The 15,142-nt window shown below is 46.0% G+C and overlaps 1 protein-coding gene and 1 long non-coding RNA gene across 2 annotated transcripts in view; both read left to right on the forward strand.

Moving 5' to 3' along the window:
• Nucleotides 1-15,142, forward strand: part of LOC310845116 — a 579,409-nt gene that overhangs the window by 336,209 nt on the left and 228,058 nt on the right. The gene's annotated exons all lie outside the window — the stretch shown is intronic.
• Nucleotides 10,358-15,142, forward strand: part of PRIMA1 (proline rich membrane anchor 1) — a 70,910-nt gene continuing 66,125 nt past the window's right edge. Inside the window, exon 1 of the mRNA XM_083738598.1 lies at nucleotides 10,358-12,695. The gene's annotated coding sequence lies outside the window, so the exon portion shown is untranslated. The remainder of the gene's footprint in view (nucleotides 12,696-15,142) is intronic.

The raw sequence follows: 15,142 nt of genomic DNA on the forward strand, positions 1-15,142 counted from the left end.
GAAATCAGCCCTGAGTGCTCACTGGAAGGACAGATCGTGAAGCTGAGGCTCCAATACTTTGGCCACCTCATGAGAAGAGAAGACTCCCTGGAAAAGACCCTGATGTTGGGAAAGATGGAGGGCACAAGGAGAAGGGGACGACAGAGGACGAGATGGTTGGACAGTGTTCTCGAGGCTACTGGCATGAGTTTGAGCAGACTGCGGGAGGCAGTGGAAGACAGGAGTGCCTGGCGTGCTCTGGTCCATGGGGTCACAAAGAGTCGGACACGACTAAACAACTAAACAACAACAACAACCACAAAGAATACAAAGTTGCCTTCAGATGTCTTCTAAAGGTTGTATTGTTACTTATCTCCGTGGCTCAGGGGTCACATAACTTCCAAACACTGATGAAAATAGGGACATCTTAAGGAAAAGCGGGACATTCAGGGATCAAATCAGAAACTGAGACGGATTCTGTAAATCTGCGACTGTCCCTGGAAAATAGGGACACTTGAAAGGTCTGCAATCCACATAAGACTGAGGCACTGTTAGATAGATGGGAGATTGCCTATTCTTGATGAGGTCTCACATTCTCTCTCTGAAGGAGTGGGTATGCAGCGTGGAGGTCCTTGTGAATCCATTGCTGTCACTTGAGGCTCAGGTGGCCTCAGTGGCATGGAATGCCTTCCATCAGCTTTGGCTGGTGGCCCAGCTGTACCCCATCTGGGCAGGGATAGGCTACTCAGTGGTTCTCAAACGTTATTCCCTGGGCCACACTTTCAGAATAAAAATTTGCCAAAGCATGCCTCTTCTTTCAAGCCTTTAAAACTGGGGGTGGGGGCATTGTTTTTGTTCGTTACTATGTTTTGCATTTTTGTGTTTTTATATTGTAAACTGCCCTGTGACCCTTGGATGAAGGGTGTTATAGAAATTTTAATGATGATGATGATCATGTCCCAAACATCTGGAGGGCACCAGCTTGGGGAAAGCCGGTATGGACAAGACTAAGGTAAATGGACCAATGGCTTGACTCAATACAAGGCAGTCTGCTGCATTCCTTGTTGTCACCTACAACATTCCACCTCCATAGAAAAGAGAGACTCTAATATTATCTTTTTTGTTGTGCAAACTTCACTACCTCAGTTTGCCTCCCTCTGGAAAGAAATGCAAACAGTTATTTAAATATTTGACAATGAATGCAAATGTTATTTTCATCCAAATGCCTCTGGTTTTTTTTAATGGAAAAAGATCCATTTTCTCATTTTATTTTCTCAGGCTGTTGCTCCTGTTATTATTGCTTGGAATGAAAAATGTCAAAATATCTTTGCCAGGCATCCTGCACACACATGAATAGTTGTCCTCGCTGTGCACACACATTTGTAGATTTAAGGCTGGTAAGTTGGTGTTTTCACACAACAGTCAACATAACAAGCTTAGCCTGAGGAATAGTTTATTTGGGCTCATTCACCGATATTTGCTTTATCCTTCAATTATGCAGCAATTGCCTTGGAATCACAGAGATTCAGAAGTAGAATAATACAGGATTGACAGTTCTCACAAACTTGCAATGTTCACCATGAACCCTCTTCTCTCTCAATGACCTCATTTGGTTGCAATGATAAACCACGGTTTAATGTTACAGGAATAAACCATGGTGAACCATGGGCATGCATGCTCCCACTCCTTCTCTACCCCAATATGACCATGAGGAGGAGTTTAGAAGCTTTTGCACCTTTCCATTTTAGACTAACTACAGTTATTCATTATGTCCGAACCTGAGCAACATGGTTTTAACTATGGTTAGTTGGAACAAACCAGCTTCAAACCACATTTATGAAGCTGACTTGTTTCAATTAGGCATAGTTAAGACTGGCTTCAATTTGGGATTCAGCTACAATGCTGAACTATGGTGCTGGTGAGTAATTGAAATCAGAAGTGAAAACTTCACAAAAGCATCAGAGAAGAAGAGGGAAGGGAGAGTAACAATATGTGTGTAACAATAAACCATTGTTGGTATAAACCAGGCCAACATCCGGCTCCTAATTCTTAACCAAAGATCAATATTACATGGACATTTACCAAGCCTTCATCTTGGATGCTGAATCAAGCCTCAAAAACTTTTAAGTCCAATGACATATGTCCTATCATTACAAACCAGCAATGACATAATCTTAGTCAGCCATTTTTGGATGCAGAAAAGTTTTGGGACCTATTTGCAAGAGCTAAGAGAAGTTGATTCTGTATGAAATCAAAATCGTATAACCAAAGTCTTGAGACTGGTTGGTAATAAACTCTGCCGTACTGTGTCTCTCCTCCAGAACTAGTTGTATAATAAAATGGCTGCTAGGATCACAAACTAAGACAAGAATGGTTATGAGACACACACAGTTCCACTGGGCAGTTGGCTATGCCACAGGGGCTGGTATAGTCTATTGGACTTGATTTTCACATGGCTTTTGCTTGAAGCCTAGAATAGGGGCTGCTTACAGAACTTTGTTTCCATCCTCCTCTAGACAAATGGATGCCCCACATGATGCCACTGGCATCAACGCAAGGATGTGAGTCACTTCACACATGCAGGGAAAGAAGTGAGAAAATGAGTCATGCTTCTTTCTTTCTTTGCTTCTGCTCAACACAGGAAGTGGGACTCACTGGTGTGAAGCCATCTGGGGATCATGGCTCTCACAACGGGAGGCATCTACGAGCGCCATTTTCCATGTTGCACATTGGCCAGGATCTGATGAGCTGCTTTAGACGTGCCCCGTAGGAACTTGGATCATTTATCTTCCAACACCAGGACCTTGTGTCACATCCCAAACTATTCTAGAAAGGTCCCCTAGCTTCAGAAGTAGTTTTGCGGCACCTAACTGAGAAACGCAAATCCCAATGCACAAAACATTTTCAGCTATAGTAACAATTGATAGTTCTATTCTTGCCAGATTGGTCTAATCTAGGGATAGGGAACCTGCCCCCATCCACATGCAATCATCTTTGACCATTGGCTCTGAATTAAGCAAGCCAGTCTGGCTTGTCCAGATTAGATTGTTCCTCGTAAATCCCCTTTAGTTCCCTCTTAAAAACAATAATAACACAACCGTCTTCTTTTATTTTATTTTTTAAATAATATTTATTATCATTTCTAAAAAGCACCGTATTTTTCGCCCTATAGGACGCACCAGCCCATAGGACGCACCTAGTTTTTTGGGGGGGAAATCAAGGGAAAAAAATTTTTTCCCGCCCAAGTTTGCGCAGCCATCCCCAAGCTAGAAGAGGGAGACGGAGCGCTCCGTCTCCCTCTTCTGCCTTCAGGGACAGCTTCTCTAGCTGCCGTGGGGCAGCGGCTTGCCCTGCTGTCCCCCGAGCTGGTGGGGCTGGTGATGGGGAGAAGCTTGCTTCTCCCCCCCCCCCCGCCCACCAGCCTCCAGACCAGGTCCGGGAATAGCGGGGTGGCAGCGCTCCGCCTCCCTGCTATACCCCGAGCTTGTGGGGCTGGCGGGGGGGAGGAGAAGCAAGCTTGCTTCTCCCCCCAGCCAGCCAGCCTCCAGATGAGGTCGGGGAATAGCGGGGTGGCGGCGCTCCGCCTCCCCGCTGTCCCCCGAGCTTGTGGGGCTGGCGATGGGGAGAAGTAAGCTTGCTTCTCCCCCCCCCGCCAGCCTCCAGATCAGGTCGGGGAATAGCGGGGTGGCGGCGCTCCACCTCCCCGCTATCCCCCGAGCTTGTGGGGCTGGCGATGGGGAAGTAAGCTTGCTTCTCCCCCCCCCCGCCAGCCTCCAGATCAGGTCAGGGAATAGCGGGTTGGTGGCGCTCCGCCTCCCCGCTGTCCCCGAGCTTGTGGGGCTGGTGGGGGGGAGAAGCAAGCTTGCTTCTCCCCCCAGCCAGCCTCCAGATCAGGTCGGGGAATAGCGGGGTGGCGGCGCTCCGCCTCCCCGCTATCCCCCGAGCTTGTGGGGCTGGCGATGGGGAGAAGTAAGCTTGCTTCTCCCCCCCCCCCCCAGCCTTCAGATCAGGTCGGGGAATAGCGGGGTGGTGGCGCTCCGCCTCCCCGCTATCCCCCGAGCTTGTGGGGCTGGCGGGGGGGAGAAGCAAGCTTGCTTCTCCCCCCGCCAGCCCCCAGATCACGTCGGGGAATAGCGGGGTGGCGGCGCTCTGCCTCCCCGCTATCCCCCAAGCTTGTGGGGCTGGTGGGGCGGAGAAGCAAGCTTGCTTCTCCCCCCCAGCCTCCAGACCAGGTCGGGGAATAGCGCGGTGGCGGCGCTGCGCCTCCCTGCTGTCCCCCGAGCTTGTGGGCTGCAGGCTGCTGCCCGCAAGCCTTGCGAGCCCGCGGGACCTCCCGCCAGGCTTGCAAGGCTTGTGGATAGCTTTCTGAAACCTGGAGAGCGAGAGGGGTCGGTTCGCACCGACCCCTCTCGCTCTCCAGGCTTCAGCGAAAGCCTGCATTCGCCCCATAGGACGCACACGCATTTCCCCTTCATTTTTGGAGGGGAAAAAGTGCGTCCTATAGGGCGAAAAATACGGTACATATAGTAAAAGTGAAAGACATAAGATCCACAAGAACAAACCAGGCACAACAAAGAACAAAAACGAAAAAGAAAAGAAAAAAAGAAAAAGAAATTCCACCCTTTAAATCTCGTTTTCAGTAGCTTCTTTTCTAGACTTCCCCGTGCCTCCCCTTCTTGCATTCCACTTCCCATATTTGTTCAGCAAGTTTTTACCTTAGTATCTTCACATATTTTTACCATTATTTCAGTATTATATTTACTTCGGTTTAATCAGAAACGCTTAAGTTGTATACCTTATTCATATATAAGAGAAATAAGAAAACAAAAGAAATCAGAAATAAAAGTACTTTTCTTAAGGTTGTCCCTAGTTCCCATCCACGAATTCCCCAATTTAATAATAGTAAATGACGTAAAAAAAAGAGAGAGAGAGAGAGAATTTTTACACTGCATAGTGAAAATCAGGCCCCCTTCGGGCTCCCAAACCCTGCTTTTCCATCCCCGGTTTCAACCCCAAACCTAGAGCCATAAGTCTATCTTTTTAGCCTGGTGCCCTTACGTCCGAGGCTCTCAAGTCCCTTTCAGTCCCTCTCAGCCGGCTTCTTTGGAGATCTTTTATATTAAATGCCCAAACTCGAAAAAATACTTTCTCAATACTGTCAGTGATTTTTCCAACCAAATCAAGTTGTTTAAAGGTGAAGCTCCATCTTTGTTTCTTAAGTTCGTACATCCCAACTAGTCCAACTTTCGCTCTGGTCGGGTTTAAAATCATCTTGATAAATCCTCGGCTCTCATTTGTCTTCTGTGTCATTTCGGCCGCCCCTTGTTTAACAAGTATCTTTTCCTCCTCTTCTTTCTTTGGTTTCATTTCTTGTCCAGCTGCCCGTGTTTTAAGTATCAAGCCCTTTTCCATCTCAGTAGCTATATTTTCTGTTGATTTCGACTTTGGAGGGCTTGTAGACCAAACATGACCTTGCTCATACATCTCCCGCAGCTTTCCCATGAGAACGACCAGCTCTTGCAGCTCAGCTCGTATTTCCCGACCTAGTTCCATCTTGTAATGTCCGTGAATCCCCTCTAGATGGATTCTTGTTACTTAGTATTCCTTTCACTTCCGTCCCAAAAGTCAATGTTGTTTGTATCAATCTTCCTTTACTTTTAATTACTTTGTAACAGAATAACCAGCTAAAATTAAAACTTTCAGTTTTTCCGGACTTTGACAGCTAATCTGACAGCTGTCAAAGGCTTCCTGTAAGTCCACCACAGGCTCTTTTCGCGGGTTACTCCCGGTCTCTAGAAAAGTGGTACTTAATCAAAGCAAATGAGCTCTTGCCCTCCAGCACGATAACTTAATCTTTTAAAATCCGTGGAATTAATATCTTTTATCCAATCACAAAAGGTAACCAACGGCTCTTCTCACAACCTTAGTTGGCAGATCCTTGCTGTTAGACTGTTTACAATGGGGGTGAGGCGGACTTCCTCTTTTCACCTCCCCCCGCTCGTGCCAAATCCATAAACGAAGTAATTTAAGTTCGATTCCAAGTTACTCACGGGTTGTTGTTCTTAATTTTAAGTCCGAATTTTAAATGGAAGAAGTCAGCGCTCTCCGACAAATGGCATGCGGCTTCACTCAACAGGGGAAGCAGAGGACTCACAGCACCACGCCGCTCCCCGGCACCCGTTCCGTAGCCTTTAAAAAGGCTCCTTCGCGGATCGGGAGGGCGCTAGCGGTGCCCGCCGAGTCACCACGTCCCCGGGCATACGCGCCCGCGGTTTTTAAGGGTCCCCGTGTCGCCGGCACGGCAAGACGCAGCCCCCGTTGAGCAGATTCCCTCCGGAGCTCGGAGGGAATCCGCCATTTGCCGATCGCGCTAACCCGGAAGTCCCCACACCCGTCTTCTTTTAAAAGCAATGATATGGTTTACTTACATTCAGTTCACAGTATGGTCCTGAAGGCAGGCTTTAGCTTGTAGTTAGAGTTACAGAGAAAAGTGTGGGTTCATCCTCTGTGTAACCCATGTGCTGTTGGCTGAGAGCCAGCAGACAGCAAAAGGCAGCAAGATGGAATAAGGTGGAAAAAGGGAAGATGGCTGCGTGCCAGGGTCACACCCATCTACAGGGGGAGGATGCTCCAGATCAGCTGTAACAGGAAGTCCTCATGGCTGTAGCAGCAAACAGGAAATGTTGTATTTTACTGCTTTTGTGATGTTGCATCCCACAGGTTGGAGTCTAAGAGCATCTGGAGGGCTACAAGTTCCCCATCCCTGGTCTAACCCTTTCTTCTTCTTTTTTTCTTTTTTTTTAATAGATATTTTATTGAGATTTCAAATACATAATACAAAATATAAAAAGAAAACATAAAAAATGAGAAATAAGAAAGAAAAGAGAAAGAAAAGAAGAAGAAAGAACAAATATAACCAACCATTCAACATAGCTTTTCTTATATAACTAACTGGACTTCCTCACATCTCCTTACCCTGCATTATTTATAATAAGAATGTCAGCAAATTATTACCTTGTTTCATACCTTATTTTGTACTTTCCAAATATTATACTTCTAAATTTAAAGTGGTTTTTATCAATTACTCATATCTTAGAATTAAACATGGTGATACCTTAAATTTCAACCTTTTCTTACTTATAACTTAATTTTCTATTTTACAAAGTCTGTTTGCTGGAACTGGTATTTTCTAAATCGTGCGAATACTTAACATTCATACAACTTATATTGTTTTTGTAGATAGTCCTTAAACTTTTTCCAGTCCTCTTCCATTGTTTCTTCTCCCAAGTCTCGGATTCTGCCGGTCATTTCAGCCAATTCCATATAGTCCATCAATTGCTTCTGCCACTCTTCCAGTGTGGGCAAGTCTTGTGTCTTCCAATACTTTGCCATAAGTATTCTTGCTGCCGTTGTCGCATACATAAAGAAACTTCTATCCTTCTTTAACACTTTCTGGCCGACAATGCCCAAGAGGAAGGCCTCCGGTTTCTTAACAAAGGTATATTTAAATACCTTTTTAAATTCATTATAGATCATTTCCCAGAAGGCCTTAACTTTAGGGCATGTCCACCAGAGGTGAAAGAATGTCCCCTCAGCCTCTCTACATTTCCACCTGGTCTAACCCTTTCAAAAGGATTTGTCTAATCATCCTTTGTCCAAGGGCTAGTGTCAATCCCTGCAGCAAGTCCATCATGACTTGACATTAACATGGTCCTGACTTCCTCATTGTCATGTAGAGAGTTGGCCACTGGAGAGAAAGAACAGCACACATCTACAGAGGAAAAATACCGGTACTTACCTTTGGATTGGAGTGAACACCAGTGGAGATGGTTTGGAGTAAAAGCCCTATTTGCATTGTTGTTGTTGTTGTTGTTGTTGTTGTTGTTGTTGTTGTTGTTATATCACCCTTCATCATGAGATCTAAGGGCGGTTCACAGAATAAAATGCAGGGTAAAGGTAAAGGGACCCCTGACCATTAGGTCCAGTCGCAGACGACTCTGGGGTTGCGGCGCTCATCTTGCTTTATTGGCCGAGGGAGCCGGCGTACAGCTTCCGGGTCATGTGGCCAGCATGACTAAGCCGCTTCTGGCGAACCAGAGCAGCGCACGGAAACTCCATTTACCTTCCTGCCAGAGAGTCACCTATTTATCTACTTTCACTTTGACGTGCTTTCGAACTGCTAGGTTGGCAGGAGCAGGGACCGAGCAACGGGAGCTCACCCCATTGCGAGGATTCAAACCGCCGATCTTCTGATCAGCAAGACCTAGGCTCTGTGGTTTAACCTGCAGCACCACCTGCGTCCCTCTAATGTAGAGTGAAAACAAGTAAATAAGTAAAACAATACAGCAAAACAATACAGCCCCAACTGTGCTACCCAGCCCCCAATACTTTGCTTATGACCCCCAGCCTGGAAGAATGTAGGCTGATTGGTGGAAGAATATGGAAGAGAAATTATTGGCCTCTGTGTGGAGTGAGAGTGCATGATAGCCCACTATACATTCAAAGCAGTACCATACCAGTCACAGCTTCCCCCAAGGAATCATGGGAACTGTAGTTTGTTAAGGGTGCTGAGAGTTGTTGGGAGCGCTTTATCCCCTCCCCACTCCTGAGCTACAATTTCCAGAGTGGCTTAACACTCAATCGCTCTTCCAGGGGGAACTCTGGGAACTGTAGCACTGTAAGGGTTTCCTGGGAATAGCATGTGGAGACAGTAAGTGTTGTTGTGCTCACGTCCTGTTTGTGGGCCCCCCATAGTCATCTGGTTGGCCACTGTGAGAACAGGAAGCTGGATTAGCTGGGTCCTTGGCCTGATCCTGCAGGATCTTCTCATGTTTATTGTGTATAGGCACTCTGCCTCTTCTTTGCCCTTACCTGAAATGAACAGGTTTCCCTGGGTAATGTCAGGTTCCCATGTTTGGAGGAGAAATCGTTTCAAAGCACAGAGTGCATTTTTTTCACATCTCCTTTTATGCTTGATTCAAAGGCTGCAAAATGCAAATAAACACAAGTATTAAAAACAGTCATGCAAAAAAGCTTGTCTCCAAGGCCGTTATCCCAGCTGAGACTTTCTGATGACTGTTATTAATTATTGAACCATTTCATATATTATTCAAGCTTTTCTCTGCTATTTAAAATAGCATTTAAAAAAAACAATCTTTAACCAGTTGAATCAATTGGCTCCCACTCTGGCTTTGCCTCTGAAATGATGCTCGGAAAAGAGAGTATTTCATTGTGTGTTTGGCCTACCATGTTTTCAGTCCGTGTTTCCCATACTTTGCTACCTGGGGCATCCTTTCTGCCCAGGTAATATTGCTTCCTGGCATCCTTTTTGCTCAGTTAACCAAGGCTCAGGGATAGGAATTTGCAGGGCCAGTCCAAGATATTTTGCTGCCTGAGGCAAAGGACAAGATGATGCCTCCATGTCCCACATTCCAAAGCCAATTAGACTAGTGGTTCTTCTTCTTCTTCAGGACTGGCCTCAGGGCACTTTCTTTTGCCACAGCTGAGGGCAGCAGGCTCACTTAAGGGCCATTGTGGCACATAAAGCTCTGCCCCTCAACACCACGCTGCTCTCTACCCCACCCAGCATCAGCTGCCTGAGGCAGTTCATTCTGCCCAATGGTAGGGCTGCCCCTGTGCAGCTTTTTCTGCCACACTGTGATGCTTTGGAGATTTCCCCATACCTGCCAGTTATAGTGGCTGCATCTGAGAAGCTTGGTGTATCCTTCTGCCCTCTCTACTTTGGAATGATATTGCTCCTCATACAATGGCATGGTGACAGGGATGGGGGGGGACGACAATTGATAATGCCCAGTACATTCATTTCACTTCAAGATGGTAGGTTCATTTCTCTGAGAAGGTAGGTAGGGTCAGATTAAAGCATTTAGAGGCCCTACACACTGAAAAAAATATGATACCCCCTCTATGTAATTTAAAATAAAAACAGCACTAAACCGTTAAATAAAATTTTATTGGTTACATTTCATCTTGCCTTTTATCTTAGTTAACTAAAATAAACAAAAACACAAATTACATAACACACACATTCACAGATACATCCCCAAATCAAATCTGTATCATTAATACCGTATTGGTCCACATATACCATAAGCCACACTTCGCCTCTCCCCAAATTCCAATCATGAAAAATTAAAGTACGGCTTATATTCACAACCTTACGCTGCCGGCAAAGCGGTGCTGCTCCCCCCCCCCCCGGAAGCAGCCCGGGAGCATGGGGCAATGGTGCCCAGCCTGCCCACCACTCCCAAACCTCCCCCAAGCTGCCAAATTTTAAGGGTGCAGCTTATTTGTGGGTGTGCTTTTATTCGGGCCAATACAGTAAAACAGAGATTTACACAGGAGCTGATTTCCTTGCATTTTTGAATCTATGTTAGTAGGATGTCCCCTAAGTCAAGTTTTGGGGGGTTTTTTTAGTGAATGTCAAATTCTTTTTTTTAATGTATTTTTTCTTTAGTTCTTTTTGGTTCCCTTGCTTTGCTTGTACCATAACCATGTGTTTGGGTAGTTCATGCTTATGGGAAGCATGTAAACTGCTTAGAGGTTTATATGATATTGAGAGGTCTAGGGGTTGTTTTTTTAAAAAAAACAACAACAACCACATAATAAGTAAGGGTGCCATTACAGAGAAAGCCCTCACACTAGTTTTCACCAGCTAGTCCTGCAAAGGTGCAACATAACCAAGAGGCCATCACCGGCAGATCATAATGTTAGCACTGTTCATCATTTGTGTGTGTCATGTAACTCATCTAGGTAAAGGTAAAGGGTAAAGGGCCCCCTGACCTTAGGTCCAGTCGCGAACGACTCTGGGGTTGCGGCGCTCATCTTGCTTTATTGGCCGAGGGATCCAGTGTACAGCTTCCGGGTCATGCGGCCGCATGACTAAGCCGCTTCTGGTGAACCAGAGCAGCGCACGGAAACGCTCATCTAAAAACATCCAAACACTATATCCATTTTGAATTATATCCAAATGCTTCTGGACAGTTACATTTCCCCCAAAAAACATATTTAATATTACACAATAGAATAGATAAATAAATATCATTGGCAGAAGACCAAGATTAGGAAAGATTTAACTACTTCTTGGTGAATTGACATCCTTCCTTTGCAGTAGATGCCAAACCACAACCCTAATTTCTAAGCTCTTCATCCTTTGTAAATGTTTAAAGAAGTCCGTGGTGTAATTGGCTTGAGGTTTCACACAAAATTGTTGTGGCTATTGTGCTATCACAAATATATGGGCAATGATGCATATTACATTCCAATTTGGTTCTTAAAATATTGCAAGCTCTGAGACAGAAATGCAATGGAAATAAGTAATGGGTGGACATACAGTACCGAAAGGCTAATATTCTGTTGCTTTTTTCATTTGCGTTTTTCATTTCCACAAGCAATTTGAGACATGGAATCTTCTTCGGGTGCATTTTAATAATTGATTGCAAAATATTTCCCCTTTGCTTTCATGTATAAATTGTAGTTAATGAGAACAAATGAGCGAGAAACAGCTACACAGAAATCTTAAAATATGGAAGAACAAACCTGCATGGTTTATAGCTGCGCCACGGGATACCTTTGCCAGGTACTCATGCTGTGCGATCACACAGATTAAGACAACAATCACAGCACATCAAATTTGCATTACCAGAAAGGAGATTTTGACTAAACATTAGGAAGAACTTTTTGACGGTGAGAGCTATTCAGTATCACCTCAGAAGGTGGAGGACTCTCCTTCATTGAAGGTTTTTAAGCAGAGGTTTGGATGGTCATCTGTCAAGGATTTTAGCTGAGATTCCTACATTGCAAGGGGTTAGACTAGATGACCCATGGGCCCCATTCCAACTCTACAGTTTTATGGTTCTATGAATGCAGTTAGCCTCTCTACCTCCTCCTCCCTCAAAACTGAGGTGCAGTAGAGGATCTGGTGGCATTCAGACCACAAACAGAGAATTGCTGTTGTTTCGCTGTGATGTCACAAGAGAGTTGCCCTGACCTTTCTAGAAAGGTATATGGTATATGGGTTGAGAAGTGATCATCATCATCATCGTGAGGATATTATCACTTTAAGTGGGTTGTGTTTAAGGTAAAGGTAAAGGTACCCCTGACCGTTAGGTCCAGTCGTGGATGACTCTGGGGTTGCGTGCTCATCTTGCTCTATAGGCCAAGGGAGCTGGCGTTTGTCCACAGACAGCTTCTGGGTCATGTGTCCAGCTTTACTAAGCTGCTTCTGGTGAACTAGAGCAGCACACGGAAGCACCATTTACCTGCCTACCGGAGCGGTACCTATTTATCTACTTGCACTTGACATGCTTTTGAAGTGCTAGGTGGGCAGGAGCTGGGACCGAACAACAGGAGCTCACTCCATTGCGGGGATTCAAACTGCTGACCTTCCGATTGGCAAGCCCTAGGCTCTGTGGTTTAGACCACAGTGCCACCCGGATCCCTTGGGTTATGTTTAAGTGGATCCAATGAGACTGGAAGTGACCTCTGAGTAGGAGACTTATTAGCAATAGAGAAGCTATGGCTTCCTTTGACAGAGGATCCTCATTTTGTGAAATAGTTAATAAAGTTTATCTTATGTTTATGGACATCCTGGGTTTTGCAAGGTATTACAACACAAAAACAACACAATCACCACTTACTAATTAATCGCCTTTGACACACAGTGGTACCTCTGGTTACATACTTAATTCGTTCCAGAGGTCCGTTCTTAACCTGAAACTGTTCTTAACCTGAGGTACCACTTTAGCTAATGGGGCCTCCTGCTGCGGCTGCGCAGCTGCTGCATGATTTCTGTTCTCATCCTGAAGCAAAGTTCTTAACCGGGGTAATATTTCTTGGTTAGCGGAGTCTGTAACCTGAAGTGTATGTAACCTGAGGTACCACTGTATGTCCCCCCTAAAAAACCAGACACAAAACCAAAAAATACAACGTGGACGTTCATGGGAGAGACTTATTTATCTAGCTGGGAAGGTGGTGTTATACATTTGTTCTGTTGGTACATTTACCTTTCTGTACTACATACAGAAGGACGCAGGTGGCGCTGTGGGTTAAAGCCTCAGCACCTAGGACTTGCCGATCGAAAGGTCGGCGGTTCGAATCCCTGCGGCGGGGTGCGCTCCCGCTGCTCGGTCCCAGCGCCTGCCAACCTAGCAGTTCGAAAGCACCTCCGGGTGCAAGTAGATAAATAGGGACCGCTTACCAGCGGGAAGGTAAACGGCGTTTCCGTGTGCGGCTTTGGCTCGCCAGAGCAGCGATGTCATGCTGGCCACGTGACCCGGAAGTGTCTCCGGACAGCGCTGGCCCCTGGCCTCTTAAGTGAGATGGGCGCACAACCCCAGAGTCTGTCAAGACTGGCCCGTACGGGCAGGGGTACCTTTACCTTTACCTTTACTACATACTAATGTTGAAATTTGTAATTTCTTTATAAAATTCAGTTTAAACAATGAAGCATGGGGGAGGAGGGAGGGGAAGGAACAGTGTTCTGAAAGTGCACATTAACTTTTTTTTTGTAAAGTAGTTGAGCTTTGAAAATTCTGCCTGAACGCCATTTTCGATGGATGAATCCTGGCTATGCCCGGGAAATTCTGGATGTATGGCAGAGCCACTTCCGGCCTGCCCAGGAGGTAGGGTTGCGGGCTTCATGCCCACCCCACGTGAGCGGGGGCTGGTTTCAGCCCCCGCGAGAGCAGGGGAATCCTGGCCGCGTCGTCCACCCAGCCAGCCAATCGGGTGGTTGGGGGGCGTGGCCTGCCCTATTTAGGTCCGGCGCGGCCAGGGCTCGCCCTCTAGGCTGGAGCCGGATAGTCGATAGGACCAATGCCTCTCATTCCTGAATTCAGTAAAGTTGTGGCCTAATTCGCCCATTTCACCTTAAATTATGGTGTCTGGTGTCTTTATTTATCCTTGGTGGGGGCGGGAACTCGCCACGCAATCCTATATCACATTACAATATACTTTGCAGTCTCCTCCCTTCTTTGAAAATGGATATGGGAATTGTGCTTGGCATCCAAAAAGATTCCCTCCTGGGGCTACTAGATTAAAGGTAAAGGTAAAGGGACCCCTGACCATTAGGTCCAGTCGTGGACAACTATGGGGTTGTGGCGCTCATCTCGCTTTCCTGGCCGAGGGAAGGCAATTTTCCTTGGGATGGGGGAAAGGGAGAAAGCTCCACATCTCCACGCACTGTGCCCTGTGCCCTTTTGCTTTGCCGTATGTAAAGCACCATCCATTAGTCATCTTGTGAAGACAGATCTTTCTGCTCAGGTTTTCCCTGACGCATAGCGATTGGACCTTGTTATTACGGATTCCTTGCTTCTATCCCTGGTTTTTATGTTGCATCTCTGTTTTTTATGATCCTGCTTTATGGTTGTTATGCTGTATTTTTGCCTACAGCTTAGAGATTTTTAACTATTAGGCAGTTGAGAAAGCACGGCGCACACAGCCCTGTCACCCCAACATGCCCTCCCAGTATCTGCTGCCTGAGGTGGCTGTCACACACTGCCTAATAGTAGAATCATAGAACTGTAGAGTTGGAAGGTCCAGCTCCCTGCAATGCAGAAATCTCAGCTAAAGCATCCAGGACAGGTGGCCATCCAACCTCTGCTTAAAATCCTCCAGGAAAGAGAGCCCACAACCTCTCGTGGGAGTCCATTCTTACTGTCAGAAAGCTTTTCCTGAATTTGAGTCAGAAACTCCTTTCTTGTAAATTGAAGCCAAAGGTCTGAGTCCTACCCTCCAGAGCAGGAGAAAACAAGCTTGTTCCCTCTTCCATCTGACAGCTCTTGAGAAGTTTGAAGATGGTTATCATCTCTCCTCTCAGTCTCCTCTTTTCCAGACTAACACACCCAGCTCTTTCAACTGTCCCTCACAAGGCTTGGTTTCCAGACCCTTGATCATCTTGGTTGCCCTCCTCTGCACACGTTCCAGCTTGCCATCATCCTTCCTAAATTGTGGTACCCAGAACTGGACATAGTATTCCAGGTGTGGTCTGACCAAGGCAGAATAGAGTGGTACTATGACTTCCCTTGAACTGGACACTATACTAGCTTTTTTTGGGTTTTGAACCTGGGCTTGTCTGGTCATTTGACAACACAGGCTAAAGGGGGCCTTACTCTGTTTCAACCACTTGGTTTCAAAACCTGAATTA

This window comes from Podarcis gaigeae (genome assembly GCF_964106915.1).
Source record: "Podarcis gaigeae genome assembly, chromosome: 1".
NCBI classification, from domain to species: domain Eukaryota; kingdom Metazoa; phylum Chordata; class Lepidosauria; order Squamata; family Lacertidae; genus Podarcis; species Podarcis gaigeae.